At 46.0% G+C, this 19,379-nt stretch overlaps 4 non-coding genes across 4 annotated transcripts; 2 read left to right on the top strand and 2 right to left on the bottom strand.

The window, feature by feature from the left end:
* Window positions 1-3,297: 3,297 nt before the first annotated feature.
* trnag-ucc (transfer RNA glycine (anticodon UCC)) lies at window positions 3,298-3,369 on the top strand. The gene has a single exon. It is a non-coding gene; the product is annotated as a tRNA-Gly (tRNA).
* A 1,571-nt stretch (window positions 3,370-4,940) lies between these two features.
* Window positions 4,941-5,012, bottom strand: trnad-guc (transfer RNA aspartic acid (anticodon GUC)). The gene has a single exon. It is a non-coding gene; the product is annotated as a tRNA-Asp (tRNA).
* Window positions 5,013-6,410: 1,398 nt separating this feature from the next.
* trnad-guc (transfer RNA aspartic acid (anticodon GUC)) lies at window positions 6,411-6,482 on the bottom strand. The gene has a single exon. It is a non-coding gene; the product is annotated as a tRNA-Asp (tRNA).
* Window positions 6,483-13,528: 7,046 nt separating this feature from the next.
* trnag-ucc (transfer RNA glycine (anticodon UCC)) lies at window positions 13,529-13,600 on the top strand. Its single transcript has one exon. It is a non-coding gene; the product is annotated as a tRNA-Gly (tRNA).
* Window positions 13,601-19,379: the final 5,779 nt, after the last annotated feature.

The raw sequence follows: 19,379 nt of genomic DNA, 5'->3' as shown, positions 1-19,379 counted from the left end.
GATGGAGGCATGAGAAAGAGATTGCCTTGATTGGGCTTGTGGTTATTGGTGGACCGAGGACAGAGCTACATCAAAATGCAATAGCAGAATCAATTTGGCCGTCCGCCAACACGCTGCAGGAGGGCGTGCCACTGGTCATCGTCTGTATTTGCACTCTCTGCGTTTGCGCTGTCAGCACTTAGTGTTTATTTAGCTGGCATGGGAAGGCAGCACTTTCTTGTACGTGACGGGATGCAAACTCTGGAAGGCTCTCTTTAGTGACGGGTCCAAACAAAGATCTCATCAGCTCCTCTAGCCCTATCGGCGACTCGTGCACTTCAAGCCTTCTTAACGACGGCGCAAGTGGCTGACTGGTGACTGTGTTGGTGGTATAGTGGTGAGCATAGCTGCCTTCCAAGCAGTTGACCTGGGTTCGATTCCCGGCTAACGCATGTCCTTTGGCTCGGGCTGATGTCGAAGCAGAACTCCTTCTGTGAACTGTGGCTCCTCCCAAAATTTTGGATGGATCGTTCGGAAGCCGAAAAGAGCTAGCTCTCCCCGTCGGGGAATCGAACCACGGTCTTCCGCGTGACAGGCGGAGATACTGTCCACTATACTAACGAGGAGCTGCGCATGCTGCTGTTTCTCCCCCAACCGATGCTACTGCACCGACATAACTGAACAATGCATGGCTTTTTCTGACGCTGACACAGCCCTAGCACCGTCAAATTCCGGATGGACCCATCATTAGATAAAGTCGCATAACATTTGGAACACTACCCGTTGCAGGGGTCATTGTTTGGACTTTTTTTAATTGCGCTTTAAACAAAAAGGATTGTGTCAATGCAACTGAACAACATTAATTAGGAACAAAGTGCGTCAATAAAGCAAAATGACAGTTAAAGGCATTTCGTCATTGAAATCGATGATGTCATCATTCAGCTAAGTTCAGTTTAAATAGTATCTGTGCAATAATTTGCAATCAAGTCAACGATATCGCTGTACATGAAGTGTCCCCAGCTATGCCTGCCAGAGGTGACAGAGGCAAGGAACCAAAACTCGATCGGTGAAAAAATGGAGAAAAAACCCGGTGAGAAACCAGGCTCAGTCGGGGAGACAGTTCTCCTCTGGTCAGAAGAAACCATCAAATCAGCTCCAGGCTGCAGAAAAGTCAGACTGTGCAGAAGAATCATCTGTTTCCTGTGGTCTTGTCCTGGTGGTTGTCTAAGACAAGGTCTTTACAGGGGATCTGTATCTTGGGCTCATCTAGTTGTCCCGGTCTCCGCTGTGTTTCAGGGCCATAGAGGTCCTTTCTAGGTGTTGATCCACCATCTTGTCTGGATACTGACTGGATCCGGGTGACTGAAGCGGCCCACTGATCTGGATACAGACTGGATCTGGTGGCTACGGTGACCTCGGAATAAGGGATTTCTTTAAAAGACTCTTTTATTCATATAAGATTTTCTCCAACTTTTCAGATGGAGGCATGAGAAAGAGATTGCCTTGATTGGGCTTGTGGTTATTGGTGGACCGAGGACAGAGCTACATTAAAATGCAATAGCAGAATCAATTTGGCCGTCCGCCAACACGCTGCAGGAGGGCGTGCCACTGGTCATCGTCTGTATTTGCACTCTCTGCGTTTGCGCTGTCAGCACTTAGTGTTTATTTAGCTGGCATGGGAAGGCAGCACTTCCTTGTACGTGACGGGATGCAAACTCTGGAAGGCTCTCTTTAGTGACGGTTCCAAACAAAGATCTCATCAGCTCCTCTAGCCCTATCGGCGACTCGTGCACTTCGAGCCTTCTTAACGACGGCGCAAGTGGCTGACTGCTGACTGCGTTGGTGGTATAGTGGTGAGCATAGCTGCCTTCCAAGCAGTTGACCCGGTTTCGATTCCCGGCCAACGCATGTCCTTTGGCTCGGGCTGATGTCGAAGCAGAACTCCTTCTGTGACCTGTGGCTCCTCCCAAAACTTTTGGATGGATCGTTCGGAAGCCGAAAAGAACTAGCTCTCCCCGTCGGGGAATCGAACCCCGGTCTTCCGCGTGACAGACGGAGATACTGTCCACTATACTAACGTGGAGCTGCGCATGTTGCTGTTTCTCCCCCAACCAACGCTACTGCACCGACATAACTGAACAATGCATGGCTTTTTCTGACGCTGACACAGCCCTAGCACCGTCAAATTCTGGATGGACCCATAATTAGCTAAAGTCGCATAACATTTGGAACACTACCCGTTGCAGGGGTCATTGTTTGGACTCTTTTTTTTTTTTTTTTTTAATTGCGCTTTAAACAAAAGGATTGTGTCAATGCAACTGAACAACATTAATTAGGAACACAGTGCGTCAATAAAGCAAAATGACAGTTAAAGGCATTTCGTCATTGAAATCGATGATGTCATCATTCAGCTAAGTTCAGTTTAAATAGTATCTGTGCAATAATCTGCAATAAAGTCAACGATATCGCTGTACATGAAGTGTCCCCAGCTATGCCTGCCAGAGGCGACAGAGGCAAGGAACCAAAACTCGATCGGTGAAAAAATGGAGAAAAAACCCGGTGAGAAACCAGGCTCAGTCGGGGAGACAGTTCTCCTCTGGTCAGAAAAACCAGCAAATCAGCTCAAGGCTGCAGAAAAGTCAGACTGTGCAGAAGAATCATCTGTTTCCTGTGGTCTTGTCCTGGTGGTAGTCTAAGACAAGGTCCTTACAGGGGATCTGTATCTGGGGCTCATCTAGTTGTCCCGGTCTCCGCTGTGTTTCAGGGCCATAGAGGTCCTTTCTAGGTGTTGATCCACCATCTTGTCTGGATACTGACTGGATCCGGGTGACTGAAGCGGCCCACTGATCTGGATACAGAATGGATCTGGTGGCTACGGTGACCTCGTAATAAGGGATTTCTTTAAAAGACTCTTTTATTCATATAAGATTTTCTCCAACTTTTCAGATGGAGGCATGAGAAAGAGATTGCCTTGATTGGGCTTGTGGTTATTGGTGGACCGAGGACAGAGCTACATCAAAATGCAATAGCAGAATCAATTTGGCAGTCCGCAAACACGCTGCAGGAGGGCGTGCCACTGGTCATCGTCTGTATTTGCACTCTCTGCGTTTGCGCTGTCAGTACTTAGTGTTTATTTAGCTAGCATGGGAAGGCAGCAGTTTCTTGTACGTGACGGGATGCAAACTCTGGAAGGCTCTCTTTAGTGACGGGTCCAAACAAAGATCTCATCAGCTCCTCTAGCCCTATCGGCGACTCGTGCACTTCGAGCCTTCTTAACGACGGCGCAAGTGGCTGACTGCTGACTGCTGACTGCTGACTGCGTTGGTGGTATAGTGGTGAGCATAGCTGCCTTCCAAGCAGTTGACCCGGGTTCGATTCCCGGCCAACGCATGTCCTTTGGCTCGGGCTGATGTCGAAGCAGAACTCCTTCTGTGACCTGTGGCTCCTCCCAAAACTTTTGGATGGATCGTTCAGAAGCCGAAAAGAGCTAGCTCTCCCCGTCGGGGAATCGAACCCCGGTCTTCCGCGTGACATGCGGAGATACTGTCCACTATACTAACGAGGAGCTGCGCATGCTGCCGTTTCTCCCCCAACCGAGGCTACTGCACTGACATAACTGAACAATGCATGGCTTTTTCTGACGAATACACAGCCCTAGCACCGTCAAATTCCGGATGGACCCATCATTAGCTAAAGTCGCATAACATTTGGAACACTATCCGTTGCAGGGGTCATTGTTTGGACTCTTTTTTTTTTTTTTTTAATTGCGCTTTAAACAAAAAGGATTGTGTCAATGCAACTAAACAACATTAATTAGGAACACAGTGCGTCAATAAAGCAAAATGACAGTTAAAGGCATTTCGTCATTGAAATCGGTGATGTCATCATTCAGCTAAGTTCAGTTTAAATATTATCTGTGCAATAATTTGCAATCAAGTCAACGATATCGCTGTACATGAAGTGTCCCCAGCTATGCCTGCCAGAGGCGACAGAGGCAAGGAACCAAAACTCGATCGGTGAAAAAATGGAGAAAAAACCCGGTGAGAAACCAGGCTCAGTCGGGGAGACAGTTCTCCTCTGGTCAGAAGAAACCAGCAAATCAGCTCCAGGCTGCAGAAAAGTCAGACTGTGCAGAAGAATCATCTGTTTCCTGTGGTCTTGTCCTGGTGGTCGTCTGAGACAAGGACTTTACAGGGGATCTGTATCTGGGGCTCATCTAGTTGTCCCGGTCTCCGCTGTGTTTCAGGGCCATAGAGTTCCTTTCTAGGTGTTGATCCACCATCTTGTCTGGATACTGACTGGATCCGGGTGACTGAAGCGGCCCACTGATCTGGATACAGAATGGATCTGGTGGCTACGGTGACCTCGGAATAAGGGATTTCTTTAAAAGACTCTTTTATTCATATAAGATTTTCTCCAACTTTTCAGATAAAGGCATGAGAAAGAGATTGCCTTGATTGGGCTTGTGGTTATTGGTGGACCGAGGACAGAGCTACATCAAAATGCAATAGCAGAATCAATTTGGCCGTCCGCAAATACGCTGCAGGAGGGCGTGCCACTGGTCATCGTCTGTATTTGCACTCTCTGCGTTTGCGCTGTCAGCACTTAGTGTTTATTTAGCTGGCATGGGAAGGCAGCACTTTCTTGTACGTGACGGGATGCAAACTCTGGAAGGCTCTCTTTAGTGACGGGTCCAAACAAAGATCTCATCAGCTCCTCTAGCCCTATCGGCGACTCGTGCACTTCGAGCCTTCTTATCGACGGCGCAAGTGGCTGACTGCTGACTGCGTTGGTGGTATAGTGGTGATCATAGCTGCCTTCCTAGCAGTTGACCCGGTTTCGATTCCTGGCCAACGCATGTCCTTTGGCTCGGGCTGATGTCGAAGCAGAACTCCTTCTGTGACCTGTGGCTCCTCCCAAAACTTTTGGATGGATCGTTCAGAAGCCGAAAAGAGCTAGCTCTCCCCGTCGGGGAATCGAACCCCGGTCTTCCGCGTGACAGGCGGAGATACTGTCCACTATACTAACGAGGAGCTGTGCATGTTGCTGTTTCTCCCCAAACCGACGCTACTGCACCGACATAACTGAACAATGCATGGCTTTTTCTGACGCTGACACAGCCCTAGCACCGTCAAATTCTGGATGGACCCATCATTAGCTAAAGTCGCATTACATTTGGAGCACTACCCGTTGCAGGGGTCATTGTTTGGACTCTTTTTTTTTTTTTTTTTTAAATTGCGCTTTAAACAAAAAGGATTGTGTCAATGCAACTGAACAACATTAATTAGGAACACAGTGCGTCAAAAAGCAAAATGACAGTTAAAGGCATTTCGTCATTGAAATCGATGATGTCATCATTCAGCTAAGTTCAGTTTAAATAGTATCTGTGCAATAATTTGCAATCAAGTCAACGATATCGCTGTACATGAAGTGTCCCCAGCTATGCCTGCCAGAGGCGACAGAGGCAAGGAACCAAAACTCGATCGGTGAAAAAATGGAGAAAAAACCCGGTGAGAAACCAGGCTCAGTCGGGGAGACAGTTCTCCTCTGGTCAGAAGAAACCAGCAAATCAGCTCCAGGCTGCAGAAAAGTCAGACTGTGCAGAAGAATCATCTGTTTCCTGTGGTCTTGTCCTGGTGGTCGCCTAAGACAAGGTCTTTACAGGGGATCTGTATCTGGGGCTCATCTAGTTGTCCCGGTCTCCGCTGTGTTTCAGGGCCATAGAGGTCCTTTCTAGGTGTTGATCCACCATCTTGTCTGGATACTGACTGGATCCGGGTGACTGAAGCGGCCCACTGATCTGGATACAGACTGGATCTGGTGGCTACGGTGACCTCGGAATAAGGGATTTCTTTAAAAGACTCTTTTATTCATATAAGATTTTCTCCAACTTTTCAGATGGAGGCATGAGAAAGAGATTGCCTTGATTGGGCTTGTGGTTATTGGTGGACCGAGGACAGAGCTACATTAAAATGCAATAGCAGGATCAATTTGGCCGTCCGCCAACACGCTGCAGGAGGGCGTGCCACTGGTCATCGTCTGTATTTGCACTCTCTGCGTTTGCGCTGTCAGCACTTAGTGTTTATTTAGCTGGCATGGGAAGGCAGCACTTTCTTGTACGTGACGGGATGCAAACTCTGGAAGGCTCTCTTTAGTGACGGGTCCAAACAAAGATCTCATCAGCTCCTCTAGCCCTATCGGCGACTCGTGCACTTCGAGCCTTCTTAACGACGGCGCAGGTGGCTGACTGGTGACTGCGTTGGTGGTATAGTGGTGAGCATAGCTGCCTTCCAAGCAGTTGACCTGGGTTCGATTCCCGGCCAATGCATGTCCTTTGGCTCGGGCTGATGTCGAACCAGAACTCCTTCTGTGACCTGTGGCTCCTCCCAAAACTTTTGGATGGATCGTTCGGAAGCCGAAAAGAGCTAGCTCTCCCCGTCGGGGAATCGAACCCCGGTTTTCCGCATGACAGGCGGAGATACTGTCCACTATACTAACGAGGAGCTGCGCATGTTGCTGTTTCTCCCCCAACCGATGCTACTGCACCGACATAACTGAACAATGCATGGCTTTTTCTGACGCTGACACAGCCCTAGCACCGTCAAATTCCGGATGGACCCATCATTAGCTAAAGTCGCATAACATTTGGAACACTACCCGTTGCAGGGGTCATTGTTTGGACTCTTTTTTAATTGCGCTTTAAACAAAAAGGATTGTGTCAATGCAACTGAACAACATTAATTAGGAACAAAGTGCGTCAAAAAAGCAAAATGACAGTTAAAGGCATTTCGTCATTGAAATCGATGATGTCATCATTCAGCTAAGTTCAGTTTAAATAGTATCTGTGCAATAATTTGCAATCAAGTCAACGATATCGCTGTACATGAAGTGTCCCCAGCTATGCCTGCCAGAGGTGACAGAGGCAAGGAACCAAAACTCGATCGGTGAAAAAATGGAGAAAAAACCCGGTGAGAAACCAGGCTCAGTCGGGGAGACAGTTCTCCTCTGGTCAGAAGAAACCATCAAATCAGCTCCAGGCTGCAGAAAAGTCAGACTGTGCAGAAGAATCATCTGTTTCCTGTGGTCTTGTCCTGGTGGTTGTCTAAGACAAGGTCTTTACAGGGGATCTGTATCTTGGGCTCATCTAGTTGTCCCGGTCTCCGCTGTGTTTCAGGGCCATAGAGGTCCTTTCTAGGTGTTGATCCACCATCTTGTCTGGATACTGACTGGATCCGGGTGACTGAAGCGGCCCATTGATCTGGATACAGACTGGATCTGGTGGCTACGGTGACCTCGGAATAAGGGATTTCTTTAAAAGACTCTTTTATTCATATAAGATTTTCTCCAACTTTTCAGATGGAGGCATGAGAAAGAGATTGCCTTGATTGGGCTTGTGGTTATTGGTGGACCGAGGACAGAGCTACATCAAAATGCAATAGCAGAATCAATTTGGCCGTCCGCCAACACGCTGCAGGAGGGCGTGCCACTGGTCATCGTCTGTATTTGCACTCTCTGCGTTTGCGCTGTCAGCACTTAGTGTTTATTTAGCTGGCATGGGAAGGCAGCACTTTCTTGTACGTGACGGGATGCAAACTCTGGAAAGCTCTCTTTAGTGACGGGTCCAAACAAAGATCTCATCAGCTCCTCTAGCCCTATCGGCGACTCGTGCACTTCAAGCTTTCTTAACGACGGCGCAAGTGGCTGACTGGTCACTGCATTGGTGGTATAGTAGTGAGCATAGCTGCCTTCCAAGCAGTTGACCTGGGTTCGATTCCCGGCCAACGCATGTCCTTTGGCTCGGGCTGATGTCGAAGCAGAACTCCTTCTGTGACCTGTGGCTCCTCCCAAAACTTTTGGATGGATCGTTCGGAAGCCGAAAAGAGCTAGCTCTCCCCGTCGGGGAATCGAACCACGGTCTTCCGCGTGACAGGCGGAGATACTGTCCACTATACTAACAAGGAGCTGCGCATGCTGCTGTTTCTCCCCCAACCGATGCTACTGCTCCGACATAACTGAACAATGCATGGCTTTTTCTGACGCTGACACAGCCCTAGCACCGTCAAATTCCGGATGGACCCATCATTAGCTAAAGTCGCATAACATTTGGAACACTACCCGTTGCAGGGGTCATTGTTTGGACTTTTTTTAATTGCGCTTTAAACAAAAAGGATTGTGTCAATGCAACTGAACAACATTAATTAGGAACAAAGTGCGTCAATAAAGCAAAATGACAGTTAAAGGCATTTCGTCATTGAAATCGATGATGTCATCATTCAGCTAAGTTCAGTTTAAATAGAATCTGTGCAATAATTTGCAATCAAGTCAACGATATCGCTGTACATGAAGTGTCCCCAGCTATGCCTGCCAGAGGTGACAGAGGCAAGGAACCAAAACTCGATCGGTGAAAAAATGGAGAAAAAACCCGGTGAGAAACCAGGCTCAGTCGGGGAGAGAGTTCTCCTCTGGTCAGAAGAAACCATCAAATCAGCTCCAGGCTGCAGAAAAGTCAGACTGTGCAGAAGAATCATCTGTTTCCTGTGGTCTTGTCCTGGTGGTTGTCTAAGACAAGGTCTTTACAGGGGATCTGTATCTTGGGCTCATCTAGTTGTCCCGGTCTCCGCTGTGTTTCAGGGCCATAGAGGTCCTTTCTAGGTGTTGATCCACCATCTTGTCTGGATACTGACTGGATCCGGGTGACTGAAGCGGCCCACTGATCTGGATACAGACTGGATCTGGTGGCTACGGTGACCTCGGAATAAGGGATTTCTTTAAAAGACTCTTTTATTCATATAACATTTTCTCCAACTTTTCAGATGGAGGCATGAGAAAGAGATTGCCTTGATTGGGCTTGTGGTTATTGGTGGACCGAGGACAGAGCTACATTAAAATGCAATAGCAGAATCAATTTGGCCGTCCGCCAACACGCTGCAGGAGGGCGTGCCACTGGTCATCGTCTGTATTTGCACTCTCTGCGTTTGCGGTGTCAGCACTTAGTGTTTATTTAGCTGGCATGGGAAGGCAGCACTTTCTTGTACGTGACGGGATGCAAACTCTGGAAGGCTCTCTTTAGTGACGGGTCCAAACAAAGATCTCATCAGCTCCTCTAGCCCTATCGGCGACTCGTGCACTTCGAGCCTTCTTAATGACGGCGCAGGTGGCTGACTGGTGACTGCGTTGGTAGTATAGTGGTGAGCATAGCTGCCTTCCAAGCAGTTGACCTGGGTTCGATTCCCGGCCAATGCATGTCCTTTGGCTCGGGCTGATGTCGAACCAGAACTCCTTCTGTGACCTGTGGCTCCTCCCAAAACTTTTGGATGGATCGTTCGGAAGCCGAAAAGAGCTAGCTCTCCCCGTCGGGGAATCGAACCCAGGTTTTCCGCGTGACAGGCGGAGATACTGTCCACTATACTAACGAGGAGCTGCGCATGTTGCTGTTTCTCCCCCAACCGATGCTACTGCACCGACATAACTGAACAATGCATGGCTTTTTCTGACGCTGACACAGCCCTAGCACCATCAAATTCCGGATGGACCCATCATTAGCTAAAGTCGCATAACATTTGGAACACTACCCGTTGCAGGGGTCATTGTTTGGACTTTTTTTAATTGCGCTTTAAACAAAAAGGATTGTGTCAATGCAACTGAACAACATTAATTAGGAACACAGTGCGTCAATAAAGCAAAATGACAGTTAAAGGCATTTCGTCATTGAAATCGATGATGTCATCATTCAGCTAAGTTCAGTTTAAATAGTATCTGTGCAATAATTTGCAATCAAGTCAACGATATCGCTATACATGAAGTGTCCCCAGCTATGCCTGCCAGAGGCGACAGAGGCAAGGAACCAAAACTCGATTGGTGAAAAAATGGAGAAAACTCCCGGTGAGAAACCAGGCTCAGTCGGGGAGACAGTTCTCCTCTGGTCAGAAGAAACCAGCAAATCAGCTCCAGGCTGCAGAAAAGTCAGACTGTGCAGAAGAATCATCTGTTTCCTGTGGTCTTGTCCTGGTGGTCGTCTAAGACAAGGTCTTTACAGGGGATCTGTATCTTGGGCTCATCTAGTTGTCCCGGTCTCCGCTGTGTTTCAGGGCCATAGAGGTCCTTTCTAGGTGTTGATCCACCATCTTGTCTGGATACTGACTGGATCCGGGTGACTGAAGCGGCCCACTGATCTGGATTCAGAGTGGATCTGGTGGCTACGGTGACCTCGGAATAAGGGATATCTTTAAAAGACTCTTTTATTCATATAAGATTTTCTCCAACTTTTCAGATGGAGGCATTAGAAAGAGATTGCCTTGATTGGGCTTGTGGTTATCGGTGGACCGAGGACAGAGCTACATCAAAATGCAATAGCAGAATCAATTTGGCCGTCCGCCAACACGCTGCAGGAGGGCGTGCCACTGGTCATCCTCTGTATTTGCACTCTCGGCGTTTGCGCTGTCAGCACTTAGTGTTTACTTAGCTGGCATGGGAAGGCAGCACTTTCTTGTACGTGACGGGATGCAAACTCTGGAAGGCTCTCTTTAGTGACGGGTCCAAACAAAGATCTCATCAGCTCCTCTAACCCTATCGGCGACTCGTGCACTTCGAGCCTTCTTAACGACGGCGCAAGTGGCTGACTGCTGACTGCGTTGGTGGTATAGTGGTGAGCATAGCTGCCTTCCAAGCAGTTGACCCGGTTTCGATTCCCGGCCAACGCATGTCCTTTGGCTCGGGCTGATGTCGAAGCAGAACTCCTTCTGTGACCTGTGGCTCCTCCCAAAACTTTTGGATGGATCGTTCGGAAGCCAAAAAGAACTAGCTCTCCCCGTCGGGGAATCGAACCCCAGTCTTCCGCGTGACAGGCGGAGATACTGTCCACTATACTAACGTGGAGCTGCGCATGTTGCTGTTTCTCCCCCAACCAACGCTACTGCACCGACATAACTGAACAATGCATGGCTTTTTCTGACGCTGACACAGCCCTAGCACCGTCAAATTCTGGATGGACCCATAATTAGCTAAAGTCGCATAACATTTGGAACACTACCCGTTGCAGGGGTCATTGTTTGGACCCTTTTTTTTTTTTTAATTGCGCTTTAAACAAAAGGATTGTGTCAATGCAACTGAACAAAATTAATTAGGAACACAGTTCGTCAATAAAGCAAAATGACAGTTAAAGGCATTTCGTCATTGAAATCGATGATGTCATCATTCAGCTAAGTTCAGTTTAAATAGTATCTGTGCAATAATTTGCAATCAAGTCAACGATATCGCTGTACATGAAGTGTCCCCAGCTATGCCTGCCAGAGGCGACAGAGGCAAGGAACCAAAACTCGATCAGTGAAAAAATGGAGAAAAAACCCGGTGAGAAACCAGGCTCAGTCGGGGAGAGAGTTCTCCTCTGGTCAGAAGAAACCAGCAAATCAGCTCCAGGCTGCAGAAAAGTCAGACTGTGCAGAAGAATCATCTGTTTCCTGTGGTCTTGTCCTGGTGGTCGTCTAAGACAAGGTCTTTACAGGGGATCTGTATCTGGGGCTCATCTAGTTGTCCCGGTCTCCGCTGTGTTTCAGGGCCATAGAGGTCCTTTCTAGGTGTTGATCAACCATCTTGTCTGGATATTGACTAGATCCGGGTGACTGAAGCGGCCCACTGATCTGGATACAGAATGGATCTGGTGGCTACGGTGACCTCGGAATAAGGGATTTCTTTAAAAGACTCTTTTATTCATATAAGATTTTCTCCAACTTTTCAGATGGAGGCATTAGAAAGAGATTGCCTTGATTGGGCTTTTGGTTATCGGTGGACCGAGAACAGAGCTACATCAAAATGAAATAGCAGAATCAGTTTGGCCGTCCGCCAACACGCTGCAGGAGGGCGTGCCACTGGTCATCCTCTGTATTTGCACTCTCTGCGTTTGCGCTGTCAGCATTTAGTGTTTATTTAGCTGGCATGGGAAGGCAGCACTTTCTTGTACTTGACGGGATGCAAACTCTGGAAGGCTCTCTTTAGTGACGGGTCCAAAGAAAGATCTCATCAGCTCCTCTAGCCCTATCGGCGACTCGTGCACTTCGAGCCTTCTTAACGACGGCACAAGTGGCTGACTGCTGACTGCGTTGGTGGTAAAGTGGTGAGCATAGCTGCCTTCCAAGCAGTTGACCCGGGTTCGATTCCTGGCCAACGCATGTCCTTTGGCTCGGGATGATGTCGAAGCAGAACTCCTTCTGTGACCTGTGGCTCCTCCCAAAACTTTTGGATGGATCGTTCGGAAGCCGAAAAGAGCTAGCTCTCCCCGTCGGGGAATCGAACCCCGGTCTTCCGCATGACAGGCGGAGATACTGTCCACTTTTCTAATGAGGAGCTGCGCATGTTGCTGTTTCTCCCCCAACCGATGCTACTGCACCGACATAACTGAACAATGCATGGCTTTTTCTGACGCTGACACAGCCCTAGCACCGTCAAAATCCGGATGGACCCATCATTAGCTAAAGTCGCATAACATTTGGAACACTACCCGTTGCAGGGGTCATTGTTTGGACTTTTTTTAATTGCGCTTTAAACAAAAAGGATTGTGTCAATGCAACTGAACAACATTAATTAGGAACACAGTGCGTCAATAAAGCAAAATGACAGTTAAATGCATTTCGTCATTGAAATCGATGATGTCATCATTCAGCTAAGTTCAGTTTAAATAGTATCTGTGCAATAATTTGCAATCAAGTCAACAATATCGCTGTACATGCAGTGTCCCCAGCTATGCCTGCCAGAGGCGACAGAGGCAAGGAACCAAAACTCGATCAGTGAAAAAATGGAGAAAAAACCCGGTGAGAAACCAGGCTCAGTCGGGGAGACAGTTCTCCTCTGGTCAGAAGAAACCAGCAAATCAGCTCCAGGCTGCAGAAAAGTCAAACTGTGCAGAAGAATCATCTGTTTCCTGTGGTCGTGTCCTGGTGGTCGTCTAAGACAAGTTCTTTACAGGGGATCTGTATCTGGGGCTCATCTAGTTGTCCCGGTCTCCGCTGTGTTTCAGTGCCATAGAGGTCCTTTCTAGGTGTTGATCCACCATCTTGTCTGGATACTGACTGGATTCGGGTGACTGAAGCGGCCCACTGATCTGGATACAGACTGGATCTGGTGGCTACGGTGACCTCGGAATAAGGGATTTCTTTAAAAGACTCTTTCATTCATATAAGATTTTCTCCAACTTTTCAGATGGAGGCATGAGAAAGAGATTGCCTTGATTGGGCTTGTGGTTATTGGTGGACCGAGGACAGAGCTACATCAAAATGCAATAGCAGAATCAATTTGGCCGTCCGCCAACACGCTGCAGGAGGGCGTGCCACTGGTCATCCTCTGTATTTGCACTCTCTGCGTTTGCGCTGTCAGCACTTAGTGTTTATTTAGCTGGCATGGGAAGGCAGCACTTTCTTGTACGTGACGGGATGCAAACTCTGGAAGGCTCTCTTTAGTGATGGGTCCAAACAAAGATCTCATCAGCTCCTCTAGCCCTATCGGCGACTCGTGCACTTTGAGCCTTCTTAACGACGGCGCAAGTGGCTGACTGCTGACTGCGTTGGTGGTATAGTGGTGAGCATAGCTGCCTTCCAAGCAGTTGACCCGGGTTCGATTCCCGGCCAACGCATGTCCTTTGGCTCGGGCTGATGTCGAAGCAGAACTCCTTCTGTGACCTGTGGCTCCTCCCAAAACTTTTGAATGGATCGTTCGGAAGCTGAAAAGAGCTAGCTCTCCCAGTCGGGGAATCGAACCCCGGTCTTCCGCGCGAGAGCCGAAAATAGTTAAGCTTAACTTCTCTTAACTTTTCCCATTCATTCTCTATGGTAGTGCTTAACACTACGGATGCAATATATTTGTGGCCACACGTAGATTTCCTGGCGCTGTTTTGCCTCTTCCGTGGCGGGGAATTTAAGAAGCCTGGTGTCATCTGTCAATCATTCGTAGTGAGTGGAGGAGGGGAGGAGACCAGTTTCACGATCGGAGAGATATCTGTTTACCGAATTGTTGTACAAAACAAAACAAGTTTGCTGGCAAGCATTTACTGTCTAAACTACCGTCGCAAAAGTTTTACCTCAGGTGACCGCTGTTTTTACGTAAGAGTTCGAGATCAACGCAATTAATGTTAAGCGAGAAGGTAAGTTAAGTTAAATGCTACGTTACTTTAGCAATATTAACTTTCTGTATTGTAAATACATTATCATATAAATGACATGTATATTCTCATGTAATGGTATTGTTAATTGTGTTGAATGGTTTGTGATGTTAGGAAATATTAAACCAAACTCATAGTTGAACATACAGCAGTTATTTTATATAATTGTTATAGTTTCTTTGTAAGAGTGAAGGTTTCATAATTGATCTCTAAGTACTTAAAAATGTTTTTTTGAAAATGTTAACAATGCAATATGATACTCATAATGTAATTAATATGTATTACACACATATTACATTTATTACATATATATTCTATATTATTATATATATTACATTGTACTTGTGCAATTTAATGGTATAATTTAAACTGTGTGTATATAAAACAACATTTTTAATTAGTTAAACTTGTTTTAATATATACATGTATACATTTTCATAATAAATATTTTATATACGTACTCATATATTGAGTGGATTAAATAAATATTAAATAACACAAATTTATAAGTCTCTTATGCTCTAAGGCTGCATTTATTAAGCTAAAAAACTAATATTATGAAATATTATGGCAAGTTAAAATAACTTATATATAATAATATATATATATATATATAACTGCTGCTGATAACTGTCTTATTTCACTATATTAAGTATTTTTATGTGGCCATGATCTCAGAACTGCAACATGAAGAAAACAGTTTTTTTCCCCGGGAGATACAAGGTGTCTTTCAGGAAAGGCCCATCAGGCCATTTACGCCGGGACCCATCAGAAGAGGCAAAAAAAATTAAAGACAACCCTTCACTGCAGAACAAGTCAACACCTCAAAGAGAAGATCTGGTCAGGATGAATGCCCGTTCTGTTGTCTTACAGAGAGGAGGGGATGTCTCTGACAAGCAAGAGGTGTTGGGAGAATACATTCTACAGTTTGGCAAATACAAGGGCCAGTCTTTCAGGTGGTTACTAGAGAATGATGTCGGCTATGCTTTGTACCTGTCCAATAAGGTTGAGGAAGAAGAACAGGCTGGGCAGTTCAACCCAGAGGGTCCTTGCAAAGATAGTCTAATTTCCTTTATTGAATACTCAAGAAGCTTTAAGGAAATTGATGATCTTAAACGGTATCTGTCTCAAAGGCCAGATCCATTGCCAGTTTTGATAGAGGAAGACAATACTGTTGGATTTGGAACAAGAGCTCAAAACACTTGGAGACAAATTTGGGATACCAGGGCAGATGGATATGCTTTCTTTATAATGAAGCAGAAGTGTGTTCCAGGCAGCAAAATGTACAACTTGCAGCAGTATCTTTTAAAACAGCAGCAACAACAGCTGACAATAAACACTCCTCCGTTGCCCTCACCATCAGCTTCCACTGCAAGACCACTTGTTCCTTCTAGTACTGCTTCTGATCAGCCTGGTAAGTTAATAAAATTCATGCAAATTTGCTTATATTTTTACTTAAAGCCTACTGATCCATTGATTTTGTTTTATAGTGATGGAGGAGGATGAAGAACTGGAGAGGATAATGCTGAGTCTGTCTCCAACAAAGTATCTCACAAAGCTGAGTAAGTGAATCAAGAGTCACGTCATGTGTGTTATACAGAGCCATTTCAAGTTCAGCATGTTTTTGACACATGCAATTGCACATACTGGAGCAAAAATGTTCAAATTATGCTTAATTTTCAGGATCATCTGCAGCCACGGAATCCACACACTTGTCTACAGCAGGTTACTTTCCAAATCAGATTCAGAGGCTTATTCTGTTACATACAGACTTATCCTCTATTTCTGAATTTAATTATCTTATTTGTTGCTTTGGCAGTGTTCTTGCCTGTTCTAAAAAACATGTTTTTTTGTTCTAACTATAATTAAGGGTTGAACATACCAGTGGTGAGGGTGAGTGCACTTCATGAATTGTATGCATGGTATTTAAAGTGTCATTTGTTGTTATAAGTGGAATGTTTACTTACAGACTTTTGAACATTATTAGAATTTGCATTCCTAGAATAAATAGAATAATAGAATAAACAATGATTCATGCATTACATTAAATGAGTCATTTAATGTAGTCAAGACAATTAAATACACATCATGTACATTCAGTGTTTTAATATATTTTTTATTTCCTCCTTGTGCTGTTCCATGCAGGTCTGCCACAGCCTCCATCAACATCAGTTCCTGTGTGTAGGCCTTCTTCACGGGGTGAAGGCTCTGTACCACCTGCAGCAACACAATCAACACCGGCACCAATGCCATCTGCACTGACTGAAACCCCTGTTCTCAGCTACAAAAAAGGTAAAGACAGTTAAATACACATCATGTGCAATCATTGTTAATACACACACACACACATATATATATATATATATATATATATATATATATATATATATATATATATATATATATATTTTTTTTTTTTTTTTTTTGTTTTTTTTTTTTTTTTTGTGTTCCATCCAGTTCTGTCGACATCACATGCAGTCTCTAGTTCTCCCAGTCCCAGTATGCCTTCTTCACAGACTGATGGGCCTGTACCACCTCCTGCTGCACAATCAGCACCTACAGCTCCTGCATCAATGCCTTCTGTACAGAAAGAAGCACCTGTTCCTAGCTACTTGCAAGATATCAGCCGCTGGAACTGCTCTCTTCATCAAAGAATTTGGATGAAGACAGAGATGGAATCCATGGGGCTCTGGCCAGGATCACACCCAGTAAGACACCTCATGAATATGGTCTCCTTGTGGCGCTATCCACCTCAGCCTGAGCTTATAGAGACAAACACTGGCCTTCCATCACCCAAATACTTCCAACTCCATCCCTTTTTCATTTGGAAACCTGAGCACAGTATAATGGAAAGGCTTAGGAACAATTACATCCTGCCTTGTCTTTACAGATGTCAAAATCCAAATGTTGTGTCCTCTGGTGTGGGAAGACCCAGAGTGATCCTTGTTACTACTGGGCAATTTTACATCCTTGCTTCACGTCTGTGTTGTAAGGCATGCAAAAGATACTGGTTTGCTGATAAACCTCAGTGGCTGGACATTCTACCACAGCGATTCAGAAACGTCTTGCCAGCCTTCCTCACCCATAAGAAGGCAATCTGTAAAACAGTGATGGATGAACTGAGGCGCTCTGGAAAATCCCCTAATGACATGGCCAACCAGCTGTCTGAGGTGCTTCACCTTAAATTTGAAAGAGCACATCTGGCTTACCTTCTCAGTGTGCAGAATGTCAGGGATGCTGAAGCAGGGATGTATGGTCAGAAAACCATCACTGGGGCACTGAGGAAGGATGACACACCTGCACCGTTTGGGGATTACGGAGACACTGATGGGTGGAATGGGGTGTCTGTCTCTGCACACTATTTAATAGAGTGCCTCCTTCATGAATATCAGCGGCAGGAAGCAGCTCTCACTCAGCTCCTACAAGGCACTTTTGGACAGGTGTTCAGGTCAGATCACACACGCAAAGTTGCTAGAAAAGTGACCCTCTTATCTGGCACAATGTCATCCTATGCTGTGATGAACGAGAACTGGATGATTCTGTCCTGGGTGATGCTGCAGAGTGAAAGTGAGCAGTCATTGGAGTCAATGTACTGTGGGCTATCCAATCGCTACAGTGCTGCTGGTATTCCCAAGGCCAAGTACCAGTGGGTGGACAGGTATAAATCATCACATCTAACCAAACATTACATCAAGTGGTGTAAGCAAAGGTTATGAATACATTAAAATGTATTTTTCTTTCTCCTTTATGTACTTAGGGACTGCTGTGCCGCTTTCAGAGTGATGGACCCAGGACCTTATGAGCACCAGCAGTGGGAAGCCTGGAGGACCACAGAAGCTATTGTGGCAGAGGTTACATCAGGAAACCTCAAGAATTTACATGCCGCTTGCAGGAAGTTCAACGAGGACATGGTTGTTAAACTGGACTTGTTTCACTGTATGCGGCGGTTCACCAGGGAGTGTGTTTCGGAGCACCATCCTCTGTATGGCTCCTTCTGCCAGTTCCTCTCTTCTGCCTTCTCTGTAGTTGATCAGAGTGACCTGGAGAAACTGAAGAACGCATACAGATTCTGTGGTATCGAGCCTGCTAATCCCACCAAGCTGCACATCAGAGAGCACTGCAGGACAAAAGTGCCACATCCCAGAGAGCTGGTTCAAAGGGTGGAAGAAGTGTTACACCATTTCTATCTGGCAAAGGATCCCAACAACATCTTCCTTTTCAAACCCTCAATGTTAAAATTATGGTGGATTCAGCGTATCCACATCCTTAGAGGCTGCCTGAGTGATCCTGAGGTGGAGGAAGGAATCCTCTACAGATATGGTGGAACCCTACAGCTGAATCATGTCAAGGGTGATGGAGCTGCTGTGCCGATTTGGATCCCTGTGAGAGGCACTTCACAGCAGGAGGGGTTTCATTTCCACCAGGCTCAGTGGGTAACAGGCAATCGTGTCTCTCCTGAGTTGTTCCAAGCACAGGGTATGACTGGTGTGGCACGCTGGAATTATCAGCGGCTGGTGGACATGAAGCAGCCTGGGGTTGTCTTACCTGGAGTGTTTGACCCTGTTTTGATGATGGAGTTAAACAGGGCATCTATAAGAGTGACAGGGCAACCCAAATATCCAGCCTTGCACATCTCCAGCAGGGACACAGGAGAGAGGTTTGGCCTGCAATACGTGGAGCCAGGTTGTCGACCTGTGCCTCTTGACTTTGACAAGCACAAAAGCAGGAAGACAGACCTAGGAGATGTGGAGATGCAAGAGGAGTCTTCATCTGGCGTTCCGTTTCCATTCCCATCTCAGGTAAGCCTTTAAAAAAATTGATAACAGTTTTTTTTTTATAAAAATAATACATTTATAATTCTCACTTGCATATTGCACTCATTTTTTTAGGAATGCTTAAAGGATACCTCTTCTGCCGAGACCCCTCTTGCTGCAGAACCAGAGGCTACCTCACAGCCTGTCATTTTTCACCAGTTTCCTACACCAAGTGCTGTGACAGTGAAGGAACAAACATCTGAGGAGTGTCTTTTATTTGGAGGTAACTATATAATACATACAGGCGTCAATGTGTGTAATCTGTCTGCCTCATCTATGGACACAAAAAACAAATACTTAAATTAGTAATTTTGTGAATCTCTTTTAGAACTCCCAAGCACATCACCACTGCCTGTAGCTGCTTCTCCCTCTGCTGCTCGCACTGGACCTATTAAGACCGGTGGCCGAGTTTTTGTGTTGGACCATAACAGATGGACGGA

This window comes from Carassius carassius, chromosome 8 (assembly GCF_963082965.1).
Source record: "Carassius carassius chromosome 8, fCarCar2.1, whole genome shotgun sequence".
In the NCBI taxonomy this organism is placed as follows: domain Eukaryota; kingdom Metazoa; phylum Chordata; class Actinopteri; order Cypriniformes; family Cyprinidae; genus Carassius; species Carassius carassius.
The sequence above is the reverse complement of the archived record's forward strand: the minus strand, read 5'-3'. Positions and strand labels throughout refer to the sequence as shown.